This window comes from Bos indicus, chromosome 7, assembly GCF_029378745.1.
Source record: "Bos indicus isolate NIAB-ARS_2022 breed Sahiwal x Tharparkar chromosome 7, NIAB-ARS_B.indTharparkar_mat_pri_1.0, whole genome shotgun sequence".
Classification (NCBI taxonomy): domain Eukaryota; kingdom Metazoa; phylum Chordata; class Mammalia; order Artiodactyla; family Bovidae; genus Bos; species Bos indicus.
In genome coordinates, this window is record NC_091766.1 from 54,158,554 (window position 1) to 54,181,439 (window position 22,886).

Consider the following 22,886-nt stretch of genomic DNA (forward strand, 5'->3'; position numbering starts at 1 on the left):
TCATTCATGTATAAAGTACACCTGCATTGCATCAGCATAGCTGTTAAAAGCCAGACTGGCTGGCTGGCCTCCACCTCTATGAAGAACGTAACCTTGGGCAACCTAACTCTCTGTGCCTCAGTTTCTATTGTCTGTAAAATGGGGATGATATTGGGTTGGCCAAAAAATTCACTTGGGTTTTTCCATAAGATATTACGATAATAGTACTAACTCAAATTATTATAAAGATTAAGCAAATGTGATATATATGAAATGCTTTGACTAATTCTTAGGGTATATTAAATGTTCAGTCATCATTAGCAGTTATTAATATGCGGTATTACTGTTTTTCAAGTTTTCTTTAAAGTAGAGCAAGAAATTAAAAATACTTAAAAATAATATGAGTATAGATTTCTAAATTTTTATAATTCATCCTCTCTGTCCTCACCCCGATCTTTTAAAGTAGTCTTAAATTCACCTAGTTTGACAGCAATTATTTATAGGGTGTTTTTCCATTTGGATTTTATAAACCAAAAAGTTTCATTACTCATGTTTCATCATTTTACTTAATATTTAATTAAATCAAGTAATTACTAGAACAATGCAAATGGAATAAACATAATTTGGGGGGAAAAACTGCCAGGAACTGTTGGAGAGCATAAATGGTAGAAACAGCAACGTGTGGAGCATAGGAAGTAACTGCGGCCCCAGTGTTCAGCCTGTCCTGCATCAGTCGGTATGTTTCCAGGGAGAATGGAGAAACTGGATTAGTTGAGATGAATGCCTTTAGTAGTTTTAGTTAGGAGAGAGCCTGATGAAGAAAGAGCACAGTGTACATGCCACATTCATTTCCACCTTTACCATTGTTTACCACATGTATTTCCTTTTACATAAAGAGACCTCCTTGTAACTTATTTTCCTACAGCCCATGATTCCTTGTCATGGCTGTGCTTTCTGGTTATTCTATCCTTTTATCCCCCCACCTCACTTTAAATCTATGACATTAAATGTAAATTAGAATCAATAAATTTTTATCATATTCATATGTATTAATTTGGAGTATGGCAGTTCATTGAATATGTTAATTTTACATTAAGCCAGCAAAAGCAGATTTCATGGGTTGTTGGAACTTACTTAAAAAAGATTACTTCTACAGCTACCATAGCTATTAGATGCCTCTTTAAAACAGTATCCTGTCTTTAGGAAACACTTGTTCTTGTTTAACTTTGTAAGGTCAGAATTTCAATGGAACCCAGCTGAGTTCCAAAAGCCCTGTCTTTCTTTGCTTCAATATTTGCATTTTACACCAGACGTGCTTTTTATAAACAATTCACATTTAGAACAGCAAGTTCTTCATCATAATGAATTCCACTTTGGTACTTCTTTTTGTAATTGGAATTAACATTCCCACATGAACTGGGAAATGCTAAATTGTTACGGGCATCCCTGGTGTTTTGCTGATTCTCATGATGTTTCAATGGTTTCATCATAAGCTACCTAAAATATCACAATTTATATTCATATGCATGATATGCTTATGGGTGTCCTATTAAGTCTATATTCTTTATGCTGCAGAACTTAGTTTAAGCAATACCTGATTCAAAGAGGAGGTAAATATCAGCAGATAAATGAGATAAATGTTGCAGTGAGCAGGAACCTAATGTTTTTTAGTGTTTGCAGACATTAGAGCAAGCACCCTGTATAACTGTAACAAGTATTACGTACCTTGTTTTTCATTTGTGGCATTTGTGGCTGGCCATTATGTCATTAGCTTTCTTCCTCTTTCTGATTTAATCTCCTTTTCTATTCCATGTTCCTTTAGTAGAGATTGTTTCTATCGGTTCCATTTCCAGGTGGAAACTTTCAGCTCATTTTCAAAAACTTACATTTCCATTTTGGTGCTTATGCCTTGTTTGTTTATTAGGTCATGCTGGATGGTGCATACAAAAGGAGTTTTTAAACACTAAGCTTGGGAAAACAAGTAGGGGTGTGTATAATTTTTCATTGTTAGTTCATCACAACAAAAGTAATTATTAATTTTATTGACAATCATCATTGCCTCTCTTCACTCCTTCCCCAGATAGTGCAATGGGTGGCCTGACAATTCCAGCAGAGGAGTGGCAATTCATGAGTGCTGGAGCCGGATGCACCTGCTTAGGGAGCTGATTGCTAAGTTTTCAGGAATTCTGTAAGTCAGTTGTTCATCATGGCCAAGATTCAAAACTAAACCATTTAGAAACTTACAATTAAACAAAATACTTAAAAAACCAAGGTAATAAATGCTCAAAACTTTACTTCTTAATTGCTTTACCATTATCTATGCTTTAAAGTTGTTTCTGTCCATCCTTTATAATGCATATCCCATATAATGGTGTGATACAACATCTCTTCCCAACTCTGCATTCAGAAATGTTATCTCAGTAGTTTGAAATCTATCATGATGGAGTATTTACACTATAGAAATTGGAAAACACTGCAAATCAGAGCTTGACTTATTGTGTTATTGTATAAACCTGAGAAAATGATAGAAGAAAATTTAGCAATAAAGATTGAACTTCAATGTGTGTTCATTCATGAATAACACAAAAAATTGATGAAATATTTTTCCAGTACTTGAAAACTATCTGATCAACAGAGAAGCACTCACATCATTGCCAAAGTGTAGTCCTCACATCATTGCCAAAGTGTAGTCCAAACATAATCTTTGTTGTTTTACTTTCATCTTGCTCATTAATGTAAAAAAAAAGTCATCAACATTCATGTTTGAACTTCAGTGGCATGAGTGACTTCTTTGCTGAACTGAATATTAACCAAATATGATCTGCTTTTGCCAAACATAATTGAATTGCATCTGTAGGCTGACTGTGGGTACAAGAGTTTAGCAAAAACCATTGAAACCAATCTGAAAATCAATGGGCTATATAGAATTTACTCTAAAAAGTGTTCTGTATTTTATTATTTTTTGGTAAACTGTATGCTATGCATTCTTTGTATCAGTAAAACTGTATAACAGATACAGAGATACTCCCTCGCAGCAGCTGTTACACATTTATCAGCACACTGATTATGGATGTAATCTAATTTACTATTTGAAAGCTCATTCCACCTGTCATGTGGAGCCTGCGTTGTAGGAGCTAAGGCAGGAAGCAGGGGGAACAGTGAGGAGGCGGGCTCACAGGATTCGAGGACATACACAGATTTGCTCTGGGGTGGTGCCAGTGGAGGTGGGAAGCTATGGCTGGACAGGGGAAGCATTTTGGAGGCAAAGGAAGGCAAACCAGTCATGTGGCAACTCCATGGAAGAGACAGACGTGTGCAGGAACTACCCGTGCTAAAGGAAGATTGTCTGGCAAAGACTGAGAAGGCTCAGTGGTTGGAGGAAGTGAGTGCTTCTATGAGTTGCACCTGAGAGCAGCATGAAGGAAGCAGCGTGTGGAAGGAGAGAAGTAAATGGTCAGCTCAAACTCATATCTTTGAAGCACATGCAGAAAGTTAGGCTTGACTGCCTTGCAGTGGGAGAAAGGAGGGAAAACCTAAATACCAGTAACATGTCCTATTGCTACTGCTAAGTCACTTCAGTTGTGTCCTACTCGGAAGTTTTCTTACTCATCTAGAAATTTTATTAAGATTTTTGCCCATATATCTGGAGAAAACCTTAATTGGAAATATGCATGCACCCCATTATTTACTGCAGCACTATTTACAATGGTCAAGACATGGAGGCAACCTAGAAGTCTGCTGATTTAAAAATGAATAAGAAAATGCAGTATGTATATACAATAGAATATTGCGTGTTTGTTCAGTCACTAAGCAGTGTCTGCCTCTTTGTGACCCCATGGTCTGTAGCCCACCAGGCTCCTCTATTCATGGGATTTTCTAGGCAAGAATACTAGAGTGGGTTGCCATTTCCTCCTCCAGGGGAGCTTCCTAACCTAGGGATCTAACTTGCATCTCCTGCATTGACAGGCAGATTCTTTACCACTGAGCCAACCACGGAAGCCCACAATGAAGTATTGAAAGTGAAAGTGAAGTCGCTCAGTCAGTCGTGTCCGACTCTTTGCGACCCCATGGGCAGTAGCCTGCACCAGGATCCTCCATCCATGAGATTTTCTAGGCAAGAGTACTGGAGTGGGTTGCCATTTCCTTCTCCAGGGAATCTTCCCGACCCAGGGCTCGAACCCAGGTCTCCCACATTGTAGACAGACGCTTTACCATCTGAGCCACCAGGGAAGTCACTTAGCCATAAAAAAAGAATGAAGTACTGTCACTTGCAGCAACATGGATGGACCTATAGATTATCATCCTAAGGAAGTCAGACAAATATCATATGATATCACTCATATTTAGAATCTAAAAAAGGGCTACAAATGAACTAATCTACAAAACAGAAATAGAGTTACAGATTATGGTTACCAAGGGGGAAAGGGTAGGGGGAGGAATATTGGGAGATTGGGATTTATAGATACACATTACTATATATAAAATAGATAACTAATAAGGACCTACTGTATATCACATGGAACTCTACTCAGTACTCTGTAGTGACCTATATGGAAATAGGATCTAAAAAAAGAGTGTATATGTGTATATCTTTGCTGTACAGCAGAAACTAACACAGCATTGTAAATCAACTATACTCCAATCAAAATTAATTAAAAAAAGATTTTGTCCACATAAAGGGATTGTTATTCCAATGCCTTGATCCTATCCCAATGTACAGTAGATTTTTCCCCCCATCATTTGCCCATATTAACTGTAAAACTCACTCAACCACCCTGTGCTACAGAGATGGTGCTGCCTCTTTTTATTCTCCTCAGGACCTTGTTATTCTTTGCTTTGTCACAGAAGACCCCTACCATAAGCCACCTACTATACTGCCTACTGGTTAGCAGCAAGATTCTGGTCACCATTGCTCTCCTGCTTCCTCCCTTACAGCATAAAACCTATACTCCACATTGCAGGTTGTACATTTCAGTTTTAAAACATGTTGCAAGAGGTTATTAAATTTTATGGATTTTTAAACAAAGTTTTGCCGGAAAAAAAAAAAGGACCATCTCCTCCACATTCACCCAGCTTCTTAATCCTAATGATCAGAGAAAGGACAATTTCTCAACTAGACACCCACTAATAACTGACAGTTTGAGGATTCCATGTGAATATATTAATTTGGTTTACTCTGGCCTTCTGATACTAGTTATTTTATTGACAATTTCAATCATGGAATCTTCATTAATAGAAGGGATTTCCCCAACTATTTTCCTCTCCCATTCATTCATTTCTTCAGGAAAACATAATTTATTCAACAAAATAGCAACTATTACATGTTAGGTCCCAGTGTAAGGTTGCAAGGATAAAAATGATCAAGATACAGCCTGGACTCTGGAAGAAATGGAGACAGAGTAACAAGTCATTATCAAACAAGGAAGATGTGTAGAAATGTGGTAACAGCTGCATGGAGCACTACATACCCATCAAATCACCTGGATGTTTAAGGACAGGGAGGTAGTTGTGGGTCTGGAGGTGGTGGTCAGGGAGAATTTCCAGGAGGTGAATAGGTCTTGTTTAAATTATGAAAGTTCTCCTCCAGGTTATTTCTTATGGAAATAACACAAAGAAAACTTGCCATTAGGATTTTATCAAGATTTTTTTTTTTTTTTAATGGATTTAAAAGAAACCCAACTGTTAAATAGGAAGTTTACTGATTTGCTTAAAAGTCAAGAGGAAATTTAGTTTTAGGCATGCTTGGATTCAAGGGCTCAAATGATATCAAAATGACTTGAGAACTTCCCTGTTGGCCCAGGGATTAAGAATCTGCCTCCCAGTGCAGGGGACGTGGGTTCCATCCCTGGTCTAGGAAGATCCCACATGCCACAGGGCAACTTAGCCCAAGCACCACGATTACTGAAGCCTGTGCACCTAAAGCCCGTATACCAAAACAGAGAGTAGCCCCTGCTCACCGCAACTAGAGAAAGCCCACCTGCAGCAATGAAGACCCAGCAAAACCATAAATAAATACATTTTAAAAACTTCTTTTAAAAAAGGACTTGACTCCTATCTCTTAGCTTTACTTTCCTCTGTTTTGGCTTTATTCCTGAGAAGGTCACCCCCACCTGGTGCCCCATAGCTCTTGGATTTAAAACTCTACCAGCTTAGTAACTTCAATGGAAAGAAAGTTCTTCTTTTCCAAAAATTTTAGTGGATGTCCCTGGGAGTAGCTCCATGGATCTCGCTGGGTCTAGTTGGGATTATACTCTGACTGGCAAAGCCTAGGTGAAATGCCCACCACTGATACTTAATAGTGGGGTACAAATGAGAGAGAAAGAGAGAGAAGGAAAAAAAAAAAAAGAGGAGAGAGATGCTCTTTCCAATAATTAGGGTTTTAAATTAAAGTAGGAGAAAAGGCCACACAGAAAACAACAGATGTCTACTGTGACAGCTATTTATCAAAATATTAACAGTGACACAAATATCATATTTTACATTTTAGGGGAATTAATCATGACCTAAAATTTTTGCAATCATGACCTAAAATTTTTGCCAGCAATGAACGCTGAAAATTAAGTATAGTTGTTGTAAGTCCTATTGATTCCCCTTCCCAGCTTTAATAGGAAAAGCATAAGGATTTTTGTTGTAAACGTTTCAAATAGTGCACAAATGAATTAACTATTACTTTGCAGAAACAGTACCTCTGCTAACTGGCCCTTTTCAGTTGATATAGTGATATTCACAATTTGTAAGCTAGGTTTGTAGTCTTTCACAGAAGGACTTTATCTTGCTTGCTGTGATCCCAGTAAACGTGACAGGGTACAGAAGGCTGCTGTGAGCCTCTGCCTGCTTATTTGGCTCCTTCTGTCCTGACAGGCTGACTGTCATGCAACTGTCTCCAGCCTGGGCGCGGGGCAGGCAGGAAGCCAGAACCAGTAAAAGAAGCAGGAGGCACTCTGTGAATACTTGCTGATTAATTTTAGCTCCATAGGCCTGATGGGTTTTCCATCCCTATAATTACCATCAGCAAATAGTTACTGAATGATGTCCAGCATATTTTTATTCCCCTTTCCTTGGTCCTGATTTTCATCTCGTATTTTACCTCCCTGTGATTTTACCAACAGAGCCTCCTTGATCTGTTTCAACTTGCTCAATTTTATTCCACATATGAAATATCTATGTATCCATCCATCTATCCATCCCTGCATTCATCTTCCCATCCATCTATCTAAATTTAGTTTTATTATAAACAGTTTAAGTACTCTCTGGGTTAGTGAGGGGATAAATTGTGAGGGAGGAAAGAAAGAAAAGGATACTGAATGGCTACTCGGTTAGTACATTCCACATACACCTTACAAGTCAATCTTTTTTTGTTAGAAATAACGCCTAATAAGCCCATAAGTCCTGACTGGGTCTTTCAATAGAGCAGCAGTCCCCAGCTCGCCAACTTTTTTGGCATCAGGGACTGGTTTCGTGGAACACATTTTTTCCACGGACTGGGAATGATTTCAGGATGATTCAAGTGCGTTCCATTTACTGTGCACTTTATTTCTATCCTTTTTATTGTATCAGCTCCACCTCAGATCATCAAGCATTAGATCCCAGAGGTTGGGGACGCCTCTATAGACCAAATGGAGAGCAGTGAAGGGTGACAGTATGAGTTATGAAAATGAAAAGTGGAGAAAGATCTTACAGAGAGAAGATTGGGGGCTCTCAAGAAAAATGACTGTCTTTGTGTGCAGCATGGCATTAGAAGAATGACACAATTTTAGGTATTACTTCTGTCTTTTAAAAAACTTTAAAATATACATGATAAAATACATCCTTGTTTTTAAAAATTCAAACATATGGAAGAGAGAAACGCATAAATGAAAAAGTAAAAACTCTCCTCCATATGATCCCATTTTGCAGATGTAACAATTTTGACAAGTTGGGGTACATTCTTCCAGACCTTTCTTGTCTATGTATACACATACATATAGTTTCTTAAGAAAACAAAGCTACGGTTTTACTATATATTTTTTTCAACTTTATTCATCAAATAAGATGTTTGGGGACATCGCTCCATGTCAACATTTTCAGGTAACACCAGCAGAGCTTCTTACTGTTTGGCTATAATTCATTTAACCTTTACCTTATTGATAAATATTTAAGTCATTCACAATTTTTCACAATTGTCAGCTACGCTGCAATGAATATCTTTGTATATCTTTATATACCATTGTGAAAGTATTTCTGTACTATATAATTGAAATTACTCAGACAAATGTGATTCATAACAATCATTAAGCACCCAAATGTGGCACACTAGTGGGCTTGTTAGAAAACTGCTTGTCCATTACCAGCTCATTTTCTACTTTCATCTTCCTTGAGATATTACAGTAAGATTCAATTAAAGCAGGGGTCACGGATGGCTATGCAGAATAGGCTACTACCTAAAGATTCCTCGTGTATTGCTATGATCCAGTTTTGCTGTACTCATCCTTATGTTAACTATATTATAAATTCAAGAGGATTGGTTTACATATGAACTGTGAAGAGTCACCTGCGTGTGGTCATTTAGGGATACCACAATGCTTCTGATGGTCAGTCTCCATCCTATGAGGGTACCTGTTATGTTCTCTATGATAACCAGATAGGTGTAGATATTGTTTGTGACTGCCACACACTCATTCTCCACATATGGTGCTAGGACCTCAACTTTCCTTGGAAGACTATCGTCTTCCCAACTTAAGTCCACGTATTTGTGATGGGATTAACTCCATCCCAAAGTCTATAGATAGGACAGGCCTGGCCTTAGGTCAGAGATGGGCACATGACAGGCCCAAATGAGCCTGTCGAGGCCTGCAGGGACTATTCAGAAACTTGCCCTTTTTTAACAGGAGCCCCTAAGTTGGTAAGATGTCTATGTGGAGCAGCTGTATTCTAACACTTAGAACCTCCATCAGAAAGAGGTTAAAAAAAAGAAAGAAACAGGAAAGGGATCTGGAGACAGACAGCTTCTCAGTTATGTAATTTGAATATCTAGGTCCTCAGCCTAGGGCTACCCCTAGACTTGACAATTACACACTCTGATAAATTATTTTTCCTCTCTTCAGCCAGTTGGTGTTAGCTCTGTAACACTGGCATCAGAAAGGATCCTGACAGAAGAAGTAAAGGTCTAAAACATAGGACATTTCTTCTTATGGAAGACAGAAGCAGGCTAAGGTTACTAGGCATCTAGGGTGACCCCAAAAGAGAAGCCAGAGAGAGAAGCCAGCTGAATGTCTAAAAATAAACTTTACCTGCTTCATGAGTTTGGCTCACATTTCCCCGTTAATAATTAACTATGTGAGATGGCCAAACTTCTTTATTTATATATCCATAAATGAGAACATCAACCTTCAGTTAATTTACTCATTTTGGCTATATCTGCCTTAGATTTCCATTGTTTAAAATTAATATAGAAATTACTTCTCTACTTTAGGTTGTGCTTTAACAGAAAAAATAAAGGCTGGTAATATTCCCAAAGAAATGTTAAGTCGTGTCTGACTTTTTGTGACCTCATGGACTGTAGCCCACCAGGCTCTTTGGTCCATGAAATTTCCCAGGCAAGAATACTACAGTGGGTTGTCATTTCCTTCTCCAGGGGATCTTCCCAACCCAGGGACTGAACCCACATCTCCTGCATTGGCAGGTGGATGCTCTACTGCTGAGGCACTAGAGATGCCCCAGTTTCTCTTTAGGGAAGCCTAAATTACTATCCTGCTTTATTGATCCAGCCTTATATTTTACTGCTTTGTTTATAGTAGACTTGATAATAGTAGACTTAATAATATATTAACTTAACTACAGCATTTGTAAATATGGCCTAGTGAAGTACATATTGAAATATTTTATATATTTTTATATCTTTAAATATATATAAAAATGTGTATTTTTATATATTTTCTAACTTGTGTTTTTGAAACTCAAACTTGATAGCTGAAGAAAAACCTCCAATAATATGAAAAACCAGTCCCTCAGCTGAATTAAACCTACAACATTTATACAAATATTGTTACTGTTTGGTATATGTAAGCTTTATACTCTTCTCTCATCTATAGCAGGGAAATAAGGCATGGTGGTAGATGGGGATTTCATTAGTTAGACACAGTAAATATTTATTTAGTTATTGATAACTCCAGCTCTGTCGGAAATAAACTTGAGACTCTAGCTCTTGGAGGACATGTGTCTTTAGGCAAATTAGTTAACCTCTCTGAATCTTAATTTCCTTATTGGAAAAATAAAGGTAATAATAGTATTTGTTTCATAAGGTTCTTATACAGATTAGAATACAGAATAAAGCTATTCTATGTCAAACATTTAGCACAGTCTCTGACATAAGTGCTTGTTATGTTACATGATGATTGTTGTTACTAAGCCCTGTGCTAAAGATTAGTAATGTAAAGAAACCAACAAATCATAACCCTGCAGAAAGTGAGATGGACATGTAGGCATACGCCCATCAGAAAGACACACACATACACTCACACTACCCTAGCTTCCTTCAGTCTAAATCACTTTCCTCCTCACATCACAGATTGTGAGGTGAGACTCACTAAGCACCCGCTGGGGATTCTGCAAAAGAAATTCAGCCACTAGCTGGAAATTTTCAGTGCATCAGGCTCCTCAAAGCTTTGGAGTTCAATAATTCTGTAAACCACACAAGTTACAGATCATGGTGGGATTTTATCCTTGTGAAGCCCACATATTTCCACTTCCAGCTGAGCATGCTCAAATAGAGAAAGACATTTAAAAGCATAGAAATGGATCGTATGTTCTTTAATCAGCAAAATCCTACAGCCAAAAGAAATACAAGCACAAAGAACTGGAATAATTTGACTAGAATCTCACTAATTTGCCAAGGAACCAAAATGAATACACAAGCTATCCTAACTACTGGTTGAGTTCTCTACACGGTAAATACAGTGATCTATAATCTTCATATGTCAATATTTACCTTTTATGAATTTATTGCTGGCCATGTGTCAACCCACAGATTCATTTGTTTACTTATATCAGTGCCATGAAAACTCCTTTCACTTCACCATCAGTGTTTGTATAACAAGTGGACAAGACACTGAGCAGTGGGGAGGGGACTGGGTTTTGGTTTTGGGGACCCCTTCTTGCCTCACCCCACCCCCAACTACATGATCTTGGGTAGGTTTCTTTTCATCTTTTTAACTGTCTTTCTTTGATTAGGTCCCTGACTTTTACTTCCTATGTCTTTCAACCCAAACAGAAGTAATTCTGTTTCGACTGTGAAGTTTTTACTAGACAGCCCATATTTATTTGGCTCCTTTTATTGTTCAGTCGCTAAGTCGTATCCAACACTTTGCAACCCCATGGACTGCAGAACACCAGCCTTCCCTATGCTTCACTATTTCCCAGAGTTTGCTCAAACTCACATTCAATGGGACAGTGATGTTATCTAATCATCTCATCCTCTGCTGCCCTCTTCTCCTTTTGCCTTCAATCTTTCCCAGCCTCAAGGTCTCTTCCAATGAGTTGGCTCTTCGAATCAGGTGTGCACAGTATTGGAGTTTCAGCTTCAGCATCAGTCCTTCTAATAAATATTCAGGACTGATTTCCTTTAGGATTGACTGGTTTGATCTCCTTGCTGTCCAAGGGACTCTCAAGAGTCTTCTTCAGCAATTTGAAATAATCAGTTCTTTGGTCCTCAGCCTTCTTTATAGTCCAACTCTCACATCCATACATGACTTCTGGAAAAACCAGAGCTTTGACTATTCAGACCTTTGTTGATAAAGTGCTGTCTCTGCTTTTTAATATGCTGTCTAGGTTGGTCATAGCTTTGCTTCCAAGGAGCAAGTGTCTTTTAATTTCAGGGCTACAGTCAGCCTGCAGTGATTTTGGAATCCAAGAAAATAAAATCTATCACTGCTTCCACTTTTCCCTTTTTTATTTGCCATAAAGTGATGGAACTAGATGCCATGATTTTAGTTTCTTGAATGTGGAGTTTTAAGCTGGCTTTTTCACTCTCTCTTTTCACCTTCATCAACAGGCTCTTTAGTTTCCTCTTCACTTTCTGCCATTTGGCTCCTATTGTATGCCTATATGTAAAGCACTGGAGATAGAGATAAATAAGGGCAGCTTCTGGCCCTCAAAGCTCTCCCAGTAAAGAGGGGTCAGAAACACAAAGAGATGACATAATATAGTAAATGCAATAATAAAGATGTGTACAGGGTATGACAGGAGCATAGACGTCAGAGGGTGAAGTCAGGGAACAGGGAAGATCTTGGAGGAAGAAGGTTGAGATTTAAAGGATAAGCAAGAGTTGGTGTCGGGTAGGGCAGATAGATAGAGTCTGAGCTTCCTGTAAGATGACAAGATCATGCTAAGAGAAAGAAACTGGCTTGGATGAAGGCAGAACTACGCAGAACTACAAGAACACAGGCTCTGATGATTCCAGCTGCGTGATCTTGGCCCAGTTACCCAGTTTCCCAGTCTATTAAAAAGGCATAATGACTAGATTCCTTCTTAGGGACGTTGTGAGGATTCAATGAGATTATTTATGCCAATTTTAGCACAGTACTTGACATTAATTAGTTAGTAATAGCTAATAATAATAATACTGGTAATATTACCAATTTACTATCACTAAGAACATATTGCCTCCTTTCACTCTTCTAAGGACACAAACATATTCATATCCCACTACTAAATATATTTTGTTTATAAATATTTTTTAGGGATAACACCCACGTATTTGAAGCACTGTGATTAAAAAGTGAACATTTCATGCAAAGCTTGAAGAGATCATGGAGGAGCCATTAATTATAATGGTTTCTCCTAGATCAGTAGTTGTCATCTATAGGTAACTTTTGCCCAGTCGGCAATGACTGGTTATCATAGCTAGAAGAGGGAATCTCATTGGTATCTGGTGGCTAGATACCAGGGATGTGGCCAAATATCCCACAATGCACGAGATAGTCCCCACAACAAAGAATTATCCAGCCTAAAATGTCTACAGTGCAGAGCTCAACAATCCCTGCCCTTGATGTAACCCACTTGCAGCTGGCTTTCAGTCACCATCAGGAAACACAGCAAAGCAGTGCTTCTCAAGATCTAAATTTCAGATGTGAACGTTTATCCTACAGACATCATACATGTTTCAACATCTGCAGAAATAAAAGTCCTTCAGAGCCCCTGATAGCATCATTTAGACTTTTCTTGCTACCAAAGTAATGATAATTTTAAAAAGTCATTTTCCCTTACTGAGATAATTCAGGACAAATACCCCTTTTTTTGGATAGCTGTTTTGTTTTTTTTTTAATGAAATTTACCAAAAAGAGACTCAGTTAGCCCTTATTTGGGAGTCTTAGAAACTTGGAATGGTCTTGGCTTGTCTCTATTGCCATGGAGGTTCAAATGACCAGCCACCTGTAGTAGCTCCCATAGTCTCTCAGGGGAGGGGCTAAGTGCCCTTTGGGCTCCCATGGTCTTCGGAACATTCCTGCCAGAGTGGGGCCAGCATCAGTGGGCCTCAGAGGGCTTGTGTGTTCATGTCTCCTGAAAATTTGATCCCATTAATGGTCTCATCTTTCATTCCTTCTTTTTCTTTTTCTTCTAGAAGCAGTCTAAGAGTGTGAGCTTTGGTGCAAAACTGCCTAGGTTTGAATCTGGCTCTGCCATTTCTTACCATGTGACTTTTACAGGCTACAGTCCATGGGGTCACAAAGAGTCGGACATGATAGCACAGCAGCACAGCACAGCACAATAAAAAGACAATTTTATGTTAAAAATAGCCAAATGAATTGAACAGACAGTTCTCTAGAGAAGACAGACAAACGGCCAATAAACACATAAAAAGATGCTCAGTATCATTAGTCACTAGGGAAATGCAAATAAAAAACATAAGACGTATCACTTCAAACCCACTAGGATAGCTAGAATTAAGAAGAAATAAAGGAAAATAATGAGTGCTGGTAAGGATGTGGAGAAATTGGAACTCTCAAACTTTGCTGATGGGATTATAAAATGGTTCACCCACTGTGGCCGTTCCTTAAAAATTAAACACAGAGCTGCCATATAACCCAGCAATTCTACTTCTAGGTAGAAATAAAGACACATGTTCACACAAAAGCTTACACATGGCTGTTCAGAACAGAATTATTCATAATAGCCAAAAAGTGGAAATAACCCAAATGTCCATCAACCGATGAATGGATAAACAAAATGTAGTATATCCATTCAACAGAAGTTTATTCAGTGATAAAAGGGAATATACTACTGCTTGATAAATACTATAAGACAGATGAATCTTTAATACACTATGTTAATTGAAAGAAGACAGACATAAAAGGCCACATATTATATGATTCCACTTATATTAAATGTCCAGAATAGGCAGGTCCATTGAGAAAGAAAGTTGATGAGTGGTTGCCAGGTGAGTTAGGAAAAAGGGAATTGGGAGTGACTGTTAATAGGTACACGTTTTATTGTTGGGCTGATGGAAATGCTCTGGCAATAGATAGTGGGGCTGGTTGTACAAAACTATGAATATAGTGGAACTCATTGACTTGTACTTTAAAAAGTGGTGAAGTTTACATTATGTGAATTATGTCAACAGTAATAATAAAAAAGAAAAAAATGATTAGAAACCAACCAACATATGCTTTCTATTTTCTTTGGAATGTTGATACATTGATACAAATCAGCTAAAATAATAAAGCAGAAGAGTTATTCCATTAATATTTGTTTTGTAAGAATACATGTGTTCCATACTAGGTGAGAAGTTCATTTATATTGTTATCAAGAGTAGTCAAGTGAGCAAGGGAGGGCAGAGTTTAAAGGACTTGATTGTTAAGACTCTTCTGACTAATTTTTAAACTCCTACATGATAATTCAACTGTTCATTAAAACAGCACGTTGAAAAAACAAATTTTATTACAACTTTATGGTACACTAATTCGTGGGTCAAATACTGTCTTAAAGGGACAAGTGAGTTATTCTTAGAGACGTACAAGCTCTGGGAGGGTACTTAAGGGGAGTATCTGGGGCCAACCTGTGGGTTCCTGTGATTACTGCCTCCCCTCAGCTTGGTTCACCATGAAGACTCCACCAATAGTACCTTGCTTGCTCTTTGAATGGAGGAGCATGTCTGTTAGTGGATGTAGGATCTGACTTGTTCTTGGGGATGTAATTCATAAATCATAAGGACCCAGTCTTGTTTACTGAAGCAGGTATATTCATTTCTGCTTTCTTTGAAAGAGTTCAAAAGTTGAGACACTCTCCCCAGTGAACATGCCTAACCCTTGAGGAAGAGTCCTAGTCTACACTGTTGGAGTTAAGGATTTTCATTATTTAATGGGACAAACTGTTCTTATTGACCATTCCACTCCAGATATGGCTTATTTCTTTTCTTTCCTTAAAAAAAAATTTTTTTTAAGTGAGGATACAAATAGAGATTCTGAAGCACTTTGCATCTTACTAGATAGGGATGATTAATCGTATTTGGGGACTGCCCTGATGGTGGAGTGGGGTGGAGTGGAAGGAATTACCCCTCATAGTTTGACTGTGAAATTTACATGAAATAGATGCAGTCATCTAAAAGGAAAGAATGGCAGATAAGACCAGATGCAGAGGGAAAAGTGTTGGTAAAACAAAACTCAGTAGTGCTTTCTCGGGCCCCATCTAGGGGATAACAGGATTTGGGAATTCCTGTTTGAGTGGCAACATCACAGCCAGTGTGGAGCTGGATGGAGGGTTGTAACCAAAGGACTTTGTGAGCTGAGGATCTGCTGGTGAAGTCACTCTTCTGTGAAATGGATGCACCTGAAAACTGGATTCCCTGCTTTCATTTCTCTATGGATTTAATGTCTTCTAGCAGCCTTCTGCGGAGAAGGCAATGGCACCCCACTCCAGTACTCTTGCCTGGAAAATCCCATGGATGGAGGAGCCTGGTGGGCTGCAGTCCTTGGGGTCGTGAAGAGTCGGACACGACTGAGCGACTTCACTTTCACTTTTCACTTTCACGAGTTGGAGAAGGAAATGGCAACCCACTCCAGTGTTCTTGCCTGGAGAATCCCAGGGACGGGGGAGCCTAGTGGGCTGCCGTCTGTGGGGTCGCACAGAGTCGGACACGACTCAAGTGACTTAGCAGCAGCAGCCTTCTGAGCATATTTGCCTTCTATAGGACGCTATGGTGTACAGTTAGGAGCCCCAACTCTGGTTTATACCACGTGGTTCAGTTCCCGGCTCTACCGCCCACTAGATTTGTCATATTACAAGTTATATAACCTCTGACTTTCTCTGTAAAAGGGGCTTAACCACAATTCCAACGTGATAGGCTTGTGGTGAGGACCAAAGAAGGTTATCACACTGAGTGCTTCATGCTATGCTCAGCACATTGTGAATAAATGACAACCATCATAATTATTGTTATGTTATTCCAATGTAAGTATATCAGGGGAGACAGCTCACACGTGGCAATTATGTTTTTCATTGACAGTTACTATGATGAGCTTCTGACTTCATATGTTGATCACTTTAACTCAGTGTAAGTCTGACAGGGAGAAAGAGATGTGGGCTGACAGATTCAAGGTTCTGATCCTGGCTTGGATTAGCGATAAAAGCCACAGCAAATTCACCAAGGTTATCAGTGCTGCCTTGTGAGGTGCCTTAGGGTTAGCTGCTGGTCATACCCTGAAGATACCGTCTCAATCAGGAGTGAATTTCCATAGGAGGAGACTCTACAGAGAAACTAACCAGGTGGGACCAGTGATTCACACGGTGATTGCAAGCTGAAATACTGGTCAGCTGAGGGCAGGGCTTATATATACCAGGTCATATTCTTTCCAAAACTCCATGAAGGCTTCCCTTCTACTCTTTGGGTAAAAAGCAAACTTAATGCTAGGGTACACAAGATCCTTCCTGTTGGCAATTTCTGCCTTTCCCACCCTGTGGTACAACTCTTCCTCGCTTGTTGTTCTCCAGTCCAGGGGCTGACAAGCTACAGAGAAGTTCTGGAAGGCTGTAGGGGACACAACCACACACATTTGTTTGCGTCCTGCTGAGGGCTGCTCTCATGCAGCAGGGGCAGAGGTGGGTGCTTGAGACAGAGACTACAATGCCTGCAAGGTCACATGGGAACACCTAACTGCACGGACCTGGGAATAAGGTCCACTTTTGGGTCCATGGAGAAATGGTTTTGCTCATCAGCTAACAATTTTGAACTGATGATGGCAAACAATTTTTTGCCATGAAAGCAAAGCTATGTTCTTGGCTGGGGGTGGGTGGATGGGTGGTGATGGTGGTCTTGAAATTCCCAATTGTCCTTTCCATTTTGATTACCATACTGTTTCCCATCAGGTCCCTGCAAAACTGATATCTTACAGGCACACCTTTTGAAAAACACTGGCTTTACTAATTTGCTTAGGCCTTTTGAATAAAGTTACCTTTGTATTCTGATAACATTTGTAATTACATGATATGGATGTACTCACACTGTCAGTGCTTTAGGAACATTCAACAGAAAGCCAGTGACTTCCAAAGGGCTTCAAACACACTGAATCTAAATTCATTGCTTAATAATAAGCAACAATGATAAGAGTAACTTGCTACATACTTTAAAAGCATGATCTTACTAATGCTCACCTATAAGGTGCTTTGCATTCATCTGATAGATGAGGAAATGGAGGAAAAGAGAAGTTAAGTAACTTACCTAAGTTATATCATAATAAGTAATGAATGATGGATCCAGAAGTCAAAACCAACCTCTGATGCAGAGCACTGATGAATTCCCTTAGCCCTATAAGCACCTTACATAGTTAAACTAATACATTATCCTTGTGCAATAGTTTATAGTTTACAAAACTGATGAGATGATCCTTGTTTTCTAAAAAAGGGAACCAAGGCAGGTAAGTTGTGATTTGACAAGGTTATGTACCTGGTTTAAGGGAGAACATTAGGAACTGGGTAATGGATTCCTCCCATCAGAAACAAAATCTGAAGCTGAACCATGTGTAGCTGCTCATTCTCCAGGCCAGTCACCCATCTAGAACCCGGTACCGCATTACAACTGGCTGTCTGCATGGCATTATACTCCCAAATGCCGAATATCTATCCTTGGAAGTTCCATTCCTAACAATACATCCTACCTCACTAAGAATAAGAGGGGCATTGTGTGCTAATAAAAACTAGAAAGCACCCTGATCTCAACGCATGGGAGAACGGTTAAATATGTTGCATCCATAAGATTGAATGATGCCATCAAAAATCATGACCACTATGTTGTTAAAAACACACAGGAAATTAACAAGTGATACAGTATTATTAACTAAAGTACAGATTTTGTTCAAATTTTACAAAATTTTATGCTAGCATCCATAATTTGTTTTCATGTCTTATTTAAGACTCCACACTCTATTCAGTTGCATCCAGCAGCTTCAGCTGCATGCAACAAATTCTGGTAAATTACCTTTTCATGTTTATTCTACTACAAATGTTTTCTAAATTCTTTTGTTTCAGCTGCTCTGTGCATAGGATTTTAGTTCCCCTACCAGGTATCAAATCCACACCCCCTGCAGTGGGAGTGCAGAGTCTCAACCACTGGACGCCAGGTTCCAGCCTGTTTAGTGCTGTTGAACATTTACACGCAACCACTAAAAACACATCCCCATTTTGAACTTGTAAATAATTCTGACTTCCAGTTAGGAACTTCCAGTTGACCATTAGTAACAGCTAAGTGTGTCTTGAATTTAATCATGTACAATGTTCCTTGAGCAGAGATGTGGGGAGGAGAGAGGAGGTTTAGTTTTTGTGTCTTCATGGGATGTAGTGTTTGGTGTCTTTTCAGAGGAGAAGAGGGAAAAGATTCAGACATAGTTTAGGACCACAGTATCCAAGACCAGACATGGCCATCTGATGCAAAAAGCTGACTCACTGGCAAAAAACCCTGATGCTGAGAAAGGTTGAAGGCAAAAGGAGAAGTGGCGACAGAGTATGAGATGGTTAGATAGCATCACCAACTCATTGGACATGAGTTTGAGCAAACTCCAGGAGATAGTGAAGGAAGGGAAGCCTGGTGTGCTGCAGTCCATGGGGTTGCAAAGAGTTGGACATGATTTAGCAACTGAACAACAATAATCCAGGACCAGACATGAACTGTGGCCCTGGAGCTTCTCAGAGGGAGTTAGTCCACTCTCTTCCCCAACACCTTCATCTGTTTCTACTGATTTTCAACAGGAGGGCTTAGGAACGTCCAGAGGAAAGACTGGAATCCTGCTTACCACCGCAATTGCAAACTGACTTCTGCAAAATGAGGTGCTCCCGGGTGGAGGACAGGTGTGGAGGAACAGGTACCTCCAGAGAAGAATGAAACTGGCACTGCAATTCCAGGAGTAAAGGTTGATGGGTGTGGAGAGTAGGGATTACAGTTAGTCTCTCAACTGAGCCCAGAACTTGTCCTGACCTAGGCCGCCTGGGGCCTATCTGCAGCCTTGGTGAAAGGGACTGTGGGTAAAATATCCCAATTTGCCTCATGTCGTAAGTGTTTCTCTGTCATTTGGAGGAATGATACCCTATAATGGTAGGAACACATTGGCACTCAAGCAGCTTTGCAGGGGGGCCCCCCTAGATCAGTGTACTATGGCCGTGACATGCTCTGCCTTTGAATCTCACTTATCTTGTCTTGGGCACAGAGATGATTCTCCCCGAGGAGATGACCGTGGCCACAGAAGTGACAGCAGAGTTTCAACCTTGGAGACATGGTGCATAGGGAGAGGCAGGGTGTGGGCTGAGAAGTGCCCTGCTTGGCTCCCCGCACCTCCAGTGAGGAAGCCCTGCCATGGCCACTATGACAGTTGAGGCTGAGCAAATCTGCTGTGGAACTTCTAGCCGAATGTCACCCCGTGTGTCCTCCTCCCACTTTGCTGAGTGGGCAGGTGACAACTGCTTCCAGTTTAGGGAACTGGCGGATATTTCAAATTTACCAGGATTGCAGGCAGTGGTCTCTGTGACAGCCATGGGGCTGGGGACAGATTTCTAGTCCTGAGGGGGAATCTTTGTGGAAGCACTGAAGCCTGGATCCATGGATTCCCGCCATGATGGGGACACTCAACCAAATTATTTCTGGTCACATTTAAGTACCCTTGGCAATTCCAGAAATATTTAGAGGGAAAGGGCTCTTTAAAAGGCTGAGGTAAAGCAGGGACATTCATAATTAGAAAAGAGCGAGATGCCTGGGGCAAGTTTATTTAAACAAAGCAAGCCAAAGGGGCCACTGAGGCAAGTTGAAAGTGAAAGTGAAAGGGGGAAAGTGGCTCAGTCGTGTCTGACTCTTTGCAACTCCATGGACTATACAGTCCACGGAATTCTCTAGGCCAGAATACTGGAGTGGGTAGCCTTTCCCTTCTCCAGGGGATCTTCCCAACCTTAGGGATCAAACCCAGGTCTCCCGCGTTGCAAGCAGATTCTTTACCAGCTGAGCCACAAGGGAAGCCCAAGAGTACTGGAGTGGGTAGCCTATCCTTTCTCCAGTGGATCTTCCCAACCCAGGAATCAAACCAGGGTCTCCTGCATTGCAGGCGGATTCTTTAACAAACGGCATGTTTTTCTCTACAAATTCAACATTTTTCTAAAGCAATTCGGCTTCCATGGCTACTTGTTATAACTGTTCCAAGGAGGTGCTCTTGTAGGACTTCATTTTTTATCAGATGAGACAAACACTATGATGTGAGGCAAGTCTGGATAATATTTCATTGACAGAGTTTATTTTCAGAGGTTCTCCCCACAAGGGATCTTCTCAATCTGCCCACAGTATACTCAGCAACCCCCCAAATGTCACATCTCTGCCCCATATTTATTCTTTCCTTCCTCCCATTCAAACTTAAGCCAGCTATCATGGCAGAGATGTGATGTAAATTCACCTAAAATGGCAAATGACTGACGGTAGCTCGAGTTTCTGTCTTAAAGGAGGATGTCTGGGGTCCACAGTGCCTGAACAGGGAAGAATCAGGCTAATTGTGAAATTCTTTCATCCCGAGAGGCAGTTAGAAGGAGTCTTCTGGGCTGGGGAGCTTCCTGGAATCTATTAATGATACCCCAAAGGTAACTCAGCTGACTCATAAAATTAACTCTGAAGGTGCTAATGATGTAAGTAATAATCCCTAAACCTGAGCTGCCTAAACTCTAGTTTTGTTCAATGACTCCTTTTGCAGTAGGGAGAGCAGAAATGACCATCCTTAATTCTCAGCCAAGATACTGAGGAACGGAGAGGGTCTTTCATATGCCCTAGTCTCTCACCTAGTAATGGGTAGAACCAGGATTAAACAGTCATCTTGTTAGGCCAAAAGGCCCAGCATCCAAGAGAAGGGTGTTTTCCTTGGCCCTGATGGGTATCATGGAATATGAAGCTGTAAGGGATTAACAGCTCATCTAAGTTTTCTGATCTGTAAGCCTCTTTTTCTCTCACTCCCCATATCCCAACCTCCAGCCTGTTCTACAGACTTCATGTTGGGAATCCACAGTGAAACGACCACCTTCACCAGCCCCTCTGTTCCACCCTCACCTGGGTCTTCACCGTCTTTCCTTTACGGTATCAGTTTTAGCATCGGCTTCCTGGCTACCTCCCTGCTTCACACTTGCCTCACTACAGTCTGTGCACACACCAGCCAGAGGGATCCTGTTAAACTAACCCAGGTCGTGGCAAGTCCTCCTTGGCGTAATACTCTCAACGGCTCCCCATCCCACTCAGCATCAAAGCCAGAGTGCCCCTGGCTGCCATGTTGGCTGCATCTCCCCACCGCCCCAAGTTCTCTGCACTCCTGCATGCTGCTCCTCTTGCTGTTCCTCAACCTTGACAAACACCTTCCTTTCCACTTGCTCTTCCCCTGCTCCGAGTCCCCCAGATACCACATAATGAACTCATTCCCTTTCATGAGATCTCTGTTCAAATGTCACCTCCTCAGAGAAGCACCGCCCCCTCCTCTCTATACACAGCCTCCTCCCAGCACGCTCTACCCCCAGTGTTTTTGCTTTCTTCATAGTATTTTTCATCTGACACATTAAATATTTTTTCAATGCTTTGTCTGGCTCTCTTATCTAGCACCGTGTGAGTTTTGCTATATCTCCCATTGCTAGACTAGTACCTGGCACCTATTTGCTGAATAAATGAAACTGAGAAACTCAGAGCAACCCATTTCTTTTTTAGATAAGAATGTTTTCTTCCTTTACAGTTTAAACTACCCAGCACATGACATCAGTCTTGTGATCATTTCTTTTCTGAAGCTCTAACCTCTGGGTGACTTTAGCAAGTAACCTGACTTTGTTAGAACTCACTTTAGCCAGCTGTGGAATGGGAATGAAAAGACTACATACCTTTCTTCCCTGACACTTGACTGGAGCAGGCTCTGAGAAGCCTTCTCTGTTCTGAGAGGGAAGGACCCATGAGAAAATTCTCCTCATGAAGTTGCAATGAAAGTCCCAGGAGGGTAGGGGCTGTGCTTTCTCTCCATTCTCGCACAAAGTAGGCATTCACTAAGTGCTTATCCAAGTTAGGATCTGTGGGACATCAATTACACCTTCTTCTGCAGCCCTGCTCACAGAAGCTGGCCCCTTTCTGAGCTAACGCTCTGAAATAGCAGAAGAACGAAGTCTAGCTTAGAGGTGACGCAGATTCTTTTTCTAGAGGAAGATAACTGCACAGCCCTTGATGGACTGTGGTCACGTCATGACTTTCCACGTGGTCTTTGCTTTGAACGTGAAGCAGGGAACTTCACAAGAGGAGAAAGGTTCACATCAGAGGATTCTTCTTCTCGGCTATAAGTTTTTCTGGAGTGACTCTGACTGATACCGTTACTCTCTTAATTTGGGTGACTGTTCTGGTTCAGTTCAGAGCTACTGATTCAGCAGATATTCCCAGAGTCAGACCCTAGTGGAAA

At 40.4% G+C, this 22,886-nt stretch overlaps 1 long non-coding RNA gene across 1 annotated transcript; it reads right to left on the bottom strand.

The window, feature by feature from the left end:
- Positions 1–531: 531 nt before the first annotated feature.
- Positions 532–22,667, bottom strand: LOC139184185 (uncharacterized). The gene is made up of 3 exons (XR_011567717.1): positions 22,324–22,667; positions 1,705–1,909; positions 532–790 (listed from the first exon to the last, which is right to left on the bottom strand). It is a non-coding gene; the product is annotated as an uncharacterized lncRNA (long non-coding RNA).
- Between the last annotated feature and the right edge of the window lie 219 nt (positions 22,668–22,886).